General features: G+C 51.9%; 1 pseudogene; it reads left to right on the top strand.

Annotated features, from left to right (window-relative positions):
- The first annotated feature begins 7,416 nt into the window (after positions 1-7,416).
- On the top strand, positions 7,417-7,583 carry LOC142766300 (U2 spliceosomal RNA; annotated as a pseudogene).
- Positions 7,584-8,110: the final 527 nt, after the last annotated feature.

Here is an 8,110-nt window from a genome sequence, read left to right as displayed (position 1 = left end):
GTTATGTTCACACGTACATACTCAAGTTTTTATTTTTTTTAACATCCCTACACATATTAATAAAACTATTGAGTAATTTATTATTACTGTTTCGGAGGAAAGCTAGAAGTGTGTATACATTGTGTGTGTACATATGTGTGTAGAAGTGTGTATATATGTGGCAAGCTAATTCCGCTTTTCCAATTCACCCGTTTCGGAACGAAAAATAAAACAGCCTCTAGAAAATGGTTGTTGGTGTTTCTGTTTACAGTTGCAGTGACAAACGAAGGCATTTTTATTTCACATCTTCACGCGACGTCTTAACCTGAAGACGCGTGCTCTCGCCGCGTCTATGCATCTACACTATTCCCCATCACAAATTAAAATCGCAAAGAACGCCACAGGACCCACCCCGCACACACCTGCTGTACGGTGGAGCGGCAAAGCCCCGATGTGCTTTTTCTTTGTCCACTGACCTGGGTCCCAGCTTCTGCCAGCGGTGGCTGTAATTCGTTGCCACGCGGTCAGCTACCTCGCTGGCGCCCTCAGCCATCACCTTGATGACGATATGATGATATGTGGGGTATGACGTCCCAAAACCACCATATGATTATGAGAGACGCCGTAATGGAGGGCTCCGGAAATTTCGACCACCTGAAGTTCTTTAACGTGCACCCTAATCTGACCACAGGGAAATGCAGCCGCCGCGGCCGGGTTTCGATCCCACAACCTGCGGGTCAGCAGCCGAGTACCTTACAGCCACTAGACCACCACGACGGACATCGCCTTGTTGATCACACACTACATTTCTGAACACCATCTCATACCAGCTCATCCACCGTTGGCTCTCGTTAATTACATACAACAAACATCCTCGCACGCTCACCTCAATGGAATTGCCAGTTGCTGGAAGTTCCAAGAAAATTGCGCACTAGACGTATGGACGCACCACGCACGTTCCTGAAGCGCCGTGGGACCCAGGACACGTGAGATCACGCCCCGGGCGAGCTTTGCTGTGATTTGCCTCTGTACCCACTCATCACTCCTCACGGCTTCACTAAGCCGAGTATGTAGAAGTCGAAGAAGCAGAACAACAAACCGGGTGTGAGCCACAAGTGAAGGCCAACAAAAACGAGCAACACCAGCGAGCGCAGTGACGAAGCTATCGTAATCGGGCGAAATAATCCACGAATATGGCTGCACGTTGACGCACGGTCGCATTTGTGCAACCACCCGTCACCCGAAGACCGTCTGTCGCGAGTCTTCTCGCACGTTACTCAGCGGAATTCGACGAAAAGCGCAGGCGAGTACTTCTCCACTGATTTCCGCGACCACTTGACGACCGCCTTCTGACGACCGCCTCATGTCCGTCTGGCACAATCGACGGAGCGCCGCACCAGCGCCTCGTACACGCCACCATAGCACTCCTACCCCTCGGAATCAGCAAAACTTGGACAAGCGTTTTCGACCACGACAGGCAGAGCCTGCCGGCCCGTTGAACGCATGAACGACATCGCAGCGGCATGTCGCACACTCACGTTCCGTCACTCTCTGCCACATGACCCTTCAATCAACGGCTTCACAACGCACGCGGTAGACGTTTCGCACGCATTCCCGGGTATGCCTTTTACGGCAGGACCTTCGTCGACCTCGGTGCGGTGTTCCGCCACGTCGGAACTGGTAAGGCATACGTTGAGCGCGCTGAAGCAGCCATAGGCAACACCTTTTTGCCGATGATTGTGGGCGTCGTTGCAGAGGCGTTGCTTGGGCAGCCAGCGTAGAAGCCATGTTGGATGGGTGATGTAGTCACATTTTGCACAGTCATTTTTTTTCTTTTTTCCTTCCAGGCTTTGGTGCTCGAGTTGGACATGTACACTATGCATCAGTTTTTAAAACAAGTGCTGTAGCATCCCTCGCGACATGCCTGATAATGTTCGCCGGCAAGCATTTGGTGTGACATCATGGTTACATTCGAGAGTACGCATGCAAGCAAGCACGCGTGGCTTTGACCTCTGGGAAAAAGAAGGTTTCAGTTATAACATGTTTGTAAGCGAAACAAGAAACTTCAAGCGGACTAGGGATAAAAGCAATGCCGTGAAGCCAGCGCCGCCGCTGTCGGTGCACAATGCTGTTTGTGAATTGGTGGACGTCAGAATTGCTTTGGTACTGTTTGCCTGGCTTTTGGCCAGGACTAAGTACGAGGTGTGAAAGAATGGATTTCAATTAAGTGCTAATGAATTGCATCGCTTCTCGGCCTTTTGGCTAGGACCTATTTTAGGCACCAGGCGGCAAGTTTTTCAAGCTTAGTCATTCCCCGGGGCTCGCGATCGGCTCGGTCGGTTGCGTGCAACGCGAGGATCGCATTCCGGGCGCCCCCTCCTAAAGCGCACTGCTTTTGCTTCAACGCTTCGACGGATTCTACCGCAGATGAAATCATCGACGCAATTGAAGAAGTAACCGGGCCAAGAGGTCTCAAGTCCCTTCAGCACCAAGGCGGAACGAAGTTCTGCATTGCAGTAGCCACTGCGACGGCCGCAGCGAAGCTGTCGTCGCGGGGAAGTTTCGTCCTCAACCGAGTCTCAGTACCAGTCATCCAAGTCGGACCTCAAGTAGTCGCAGTAACAGTGTTCAGGTGCCCCCTCTTTCTTGGGGATGCCTCTGTGGCTGCAGCATTCACCCAGTACGGCAAAGTAATCGATATCTATGAACAAACGTTCAAAGGGCGCCAGCACGTGGGCAACAGTCTCTAAGTTGTACGGCTGGAGATGATCAAACCAGTGCCGAATTTCCTGACCGTGCAAGGGCACCGTGTAATGTGCGACTATCGGGGCGTGACGAAAGTCTGCTCCCTTTGCTGCCAAGAAGGCCACGTGGGGAAGGACTGCCACACCCCGAGATGTGCGAGGTGCGAAGCGTTCGGCCACGACACGACAGGATGTTCCGCCGGTGCGGCGGGGAACACGCGACCGCAGACTGCCTTCAGCCAAGGTCGTATACGGCGGCCGCGAGGGAGAAACCTCCCCCAAGTCCGACAGCCCCCGAACCAGAACACGAACCTCGTGCGGGAGTCACTGCCCCCCGGGGCAATACCGAAGAGGTACAAGGTGGGAGGACGCACAACCCTCAGGAGGAAGAGCCCATTAAAGACTGGAGTGCAGTGGTTGAAGATGCGTCCCCAAGCCCGCAGGTGACAAGCGACTCCGCATCCGTGTCGGAGACGGAGTCACTGTCGGGAGCAAGTCAGCTCACCTCAACGAAATCGGACGACACAAGGCAGTCGTCAAGCTCCATTGAGGACGCACCCCCAAACACCGAACCCTCGCAGGGCACACCTTTGGGCGTCAAGCACCCCAGCGGGCAGGTGGCCGTCGGGCGAGGACACCGCACGCCCGCGAGTGAACCTCAGCATCGGAAACCATCGGACGACCCTCCGAGCACGCAGCAGGACCAACAACCGCTGAGCCCGGTGTCCCGAGTGCTGAAGCAGAGCCGAGACCCCAACCTTCGGAACCCACTGAACGACATTTTTGGACCTTTTGCGAGGACTACGGAATGCAGCTGGACAAACCAGATTTGAAACGGCCATACCAATCGTCGGAGTCAAGCTCCGAGGAAGTGGGAAACCCCCGCAAGCAGGCGGCGACGGGAACGCCGCATACCCAGGGCCCCTCCGGGCCCAAGCCTCCGGTCGCGTAAGGCGTCGACTGACCCGTCGTTCACCGGCGGGAAGGTATTCCTACCTTTAGTAATCATTTCTCTAGCAACATGGTTAACATAATTACCCTAAATAACAGGGGTTTTGTAAACCCGATAAACAGACAGAGGTTATCCATTTTGCTAGAGAGAATTTTATTGACCTTTTGTTTCTTCAAGAAGTTAATTTTGTGTCGCTGGCAGATGTAACAGCGTTTCGTAATCGGTTTAATTTACCGTGCTACTTTTCACTAGCGTCCACGCGCAGTTGCGGCGTCGGTGCCGTGATAATGAACGCCGCCCTTTTTTCCACGCTCTTTTGCACTGCTGATAGCGACGGTCGAGCGTTGCAGTTGAAATGTAAGATAGGCAGCCTGCGTTTGCGCTTTGTATGTGTGTACGCGACGACGCGAAGGAGAGACACGAACGCTTTTTTTCGATCGTTATCGCCCTACTTCATGGAAGAGTGCGCGACAGTGCTATGTGGGGATTTAAACTGTGTCACTGATAGCATGCGAGATGTACGGGGCCCGGGCCAAGGCAGAAATGTTAACAACGCTCGCGAGCTCGTCGGCTTAACACAGGACTTCGGGCTCCAAGACGCATGGATTCTTAAGAAAGGCAACACGTTTGTCCCGACCTGGAAAAGGGGTTCATCGGAGACAAGGCTAGATAGATTTTATGTCTGTGGGGCCTTGAGTTCTCTGGTGGCCGACGTGGCGGTACGCGCCTTTCCGGCAGAGGCGGGTCGAATTTCCGACCACTTTCCTGTGGTTCTGTCTATGGCCTTGCCGGATCGTCGGTTGGACGGGATGCGCATATGGCGCCTCGATCTAGCGGTGCTCGCAGATGACGCGGTGAAGGAGACGCTAAGGGCGGGGGTTAAGGAAACACTTTCGGGCGCGAGAGACCCCTCTCAGGAGTGGGATAGTTTAAAAGTACAGTGGCAGCATGGGGCTAGGGAATGTGGTAGGAACGCGAGACTGACACTCACGTACGAACTTAATGAAACCCTGCGGAAGATAAGAATACTGAAAGCAGGCGCCCCCTTGACTCCAACCACGAGAGAGTACTTGGAAATTTTGAGAGCCCGATACGACCGCATCTTCCTGCAAACGACCCAAAAGGTACACATACACCCGCCAGACTCAATTTTTCGAGACACGCCTGACCTCAGCCGTTTCTTGACTTCACGGCGCTCGCCGAACGGCCCTGAGTACGCGATGGCAGTGTGTATGCCGGACGGGTCGGTTTCGGACAAAAGCATAGATATAGACACGCGCTTTTTGGAGTACTTTTCTAACTTCTTTGCAGAAGGCGACTCACAAATAGATGCGAGCATGGTAGTCAGCGAACTTGAAACCCTATGCACCGAATTGCCTAAATTACCCGAAGAAGCAAGCGCAAACCTAATGAAAAAAGCGTCTGCTGCGGAAGCTTACTCCATTTTGCGATATTTGAAGGTAGGTTCAGCCCCGGGCCCGGATGGTCTGCCGACCGAATTTTATAAGGAGCTTTGGCGGGAAATTGGTGCTGGCTTGGTAGCCATGATCAATAGAATTTTAAAAGATGGGAAGCTCCCAGACTCATTAGCGGAGGGTAAACTAATTTTACTACCGAAGGAAGGGAAAGATCGTAGGCAACCGGGATCATGGCGACCAATAACCGTGTTAAACGCGGATTATAAGATTTTCGCGGCCGTCCTAGTGAGACTGAAGCAGTGGTGGCCCGAAGTGAGTTGTAATCAACAAACGGGCTCGGTGATGGGCAGAAACATTTTTAACGCCCTCACGCTCACTCGGGACCTCGTGGCGTACATGGCCCACACCAAGACGCGAGGGTTTTGCATTTCTTTAGATCAGGAACACGCTTTCGACCGCGTCAGGCACGAATACCTTTTCGGTGTATTAAGCAAGTATGGGCTTCAGACCAAAGCTGTTGCCTTGTTCCGTAACATCTACGCGAACATGAGAAGTGTCTTGGTGCTTAACGGCGTAGTGAAGGGGACGATACACCTAACTAGAGGCGTTCGGCAGGGGTGCTCTCTGAGCCCCATGCTATTCGTACTGTGTATCGACCCCTTCCTTCGTGCGGTCTTGGCTGACACTCGAATACGCGGCCTTCCCCTCCCGGGCACGGCCACAGTGACAGTATCTGCGTACGCCGGTGACGTCACTGTGTTTGCTCGAGACGAAGATAGCATCTCGCAAGTACTCACGCGTTTCGGGGAATATGCCAGGCTCTCAGGCGCGAAGCTAAATATGAATAACAGTAGTGCCATGGTGTTCGTCAACTCGCTCCAATCGAGTCTACCACATGACCCCCAAATAGCTACGAGGCTACGGATTCTCGGTATCACTTTTGAGAAAACAGGAGTTTCACCCGATGTGTGGGAGGAGCTGAGCCGGGAAGTGACTGACTCGACACATAGAGCTACGAGCTTTAATTTTTCCTTTGCCGAGAAGGCATATTTGATCAAGTGTATTTTTTGGCGCGTGTCTTTCATGTCTCGAGAATAGAATTTCCCCCGGAAGCAGTGTTGAAGGCCCTCGACCGAGCCGTATTTTCTTTCTTTTGGGACGGGAAGACAGAGCGCCTGCAGCGAGATGCACTCAGGCTTCCTCGGAATCTTGGGGGCTTTGGTCTCCCGTGTATTGGTACGACGGCGCAGCTGCTCGCACCTAAAACAGTGCTGGGAGTTTTAGATGATGTAGGGGCACCCGCAAGACCACTCGTCATGTTTTTTCTAGGCCCGCAGCCCAGAGTGCTGATCCCCTGAGAACTGGGAAATTTCTGTCCGGAGCATACACCGCCCTATTATAAGGCACTTGTGGCGCTCTCGCAGGAGCTCACGGCCATATACCCGTATCTTGATCCCCGAGAAATTGCCCCTGTGCGGCTATGTGAACAGCTGGTTTCCACCAAGGGCACGTTACGAAGCCCGCCACCCACGTTCCCATGGCCCGAGTTAACGACGGGTAAGCTACCAAAAGAGGTAGCTGACTTGCAATGGCAAAGGGGCTGGCGAATTTTGCCCACGCTGGAACGATTACAGCGTTGGGGGGTAGTGCAGTCCGCCAGGTGCCCCAACTGCGGAAAAACGGAGACCGCGACGCACGCGCTCTCAGCCTGCGTGGTGGCAAGAACATTTTGGCGGCTAATTCACAGAACCATGCCCAGCCTGCGTGTCGCTCACCATTACACTAGAGACCGTTGCCCCCGGGTAGGTTTGGCCGACTAGTGATCGCCGCTGGCGAGTTTGTGCTCTGGCGTAATCGCTGCAGGGCGGCTGTCCGACGGCAACGCCTGCGGCTACAGTGGCCGCTGTTATCTCAGTTTCGAGAGACACTTGTGTGCTTCCTTGAGGCGCAACTAGCAGCTCACGGGGAAATGGAATTCTTGAGACATTGGTCTTGCCCTTTTTTGGATGTGACAGGAGATAAGATCAAGCTCTCTGTTAGATTCCCCGACTGTCAAATAGTTTAAGAGATTACCATGCCGGTGTTGTTTGTGGGTTCATTTTCTTTTGCTGTGTGTTTTTTCTTCCCCTTTCCTTTTTTTCTCTTTGGCACAAGCTAACATTGTTAAGTCGCATGGAAAACGTGTCTGTTGTACAAGCTTGAGTGTTATAGGAAATAAGCAAGTTCCGTCACGTAGTATGTGTTGAATTGTCATTAGATCCACTTTTGTATGTGCATTGATATTGACCAGTAGTGCTGTAATTGTCTCGTGTTTGAAGTAAATAAAACTTTTCTCAATCTGTTCTTATCAGCTTAATATCTGATACGGATCCTATTTGGATCCAAGATATTAAACTTATTTTTGCAATGCGGCGGAGTGCTTGAAGCTTGCTTCACCTCCGCCACGGGTTGGCCCGGTATTGCACTACCTCCGGGATCGGCCCACTTACCCCTGCGGGGGTGAGTTCGACAATAAATTCAATGACAGAAAGAGTGTTCGAATTTACCAAGGATATCGGGGTAAACGGCGTGGGTGCGGCGAGTGTCCGAGACGGTGGCGTCACGACGCTCCGGCTGACGCGGTATTCGCGTGCGGGGAGTGCGCTAGCTGTGTTTACACTTACGATTGCTGTGGGAAAATAAATGTTTCTGTGGAAATTTCATAATTGGAGGCCCCCCCCTTTTTTTGGTTATGTTCACACGTACAAACTCAAGTTTTTATTTTTTTAAACATCCCTACACATATTAATAAAACTATTGAGTAATTTATTATTACTGTTTCGGAGGAAAGCTAGAAGTTTGTATACGATGTGTATGTACATATGTGTGTAGAAGTGTGTATGTATGTGCCAAGCTAATTCCGCTTTTCCAATTCACCCGTTTCGGAACGAAAAATAAAACAGCCTCTAGAAAATGGTTGTTGGTGTTTCTGTTTACAGTTTCAGTGACAAACGAAGGCATTTTTATTTCACATTTTC

This window comes from Rhipicephalus microplus, chromosome 6 (genome assembly GCF_043290135.1).
Source record: "Rhipicephalus microplus isolate Deutch F79 chromosome 6, USDA_Rmic, whole genome shotgun sequence".
Taxonomy (NCBI): Eukaryota; Metazoa; Arthropoda; class Arachnida; order Ixodida; family Ixodidae; genus Rhipicephalus; species Rhipicephalus microplus.
Note: the sequence above shows the minus strand (reverse complement) of the source record. Positions and strands in the feature narration are given on the sequence as shown.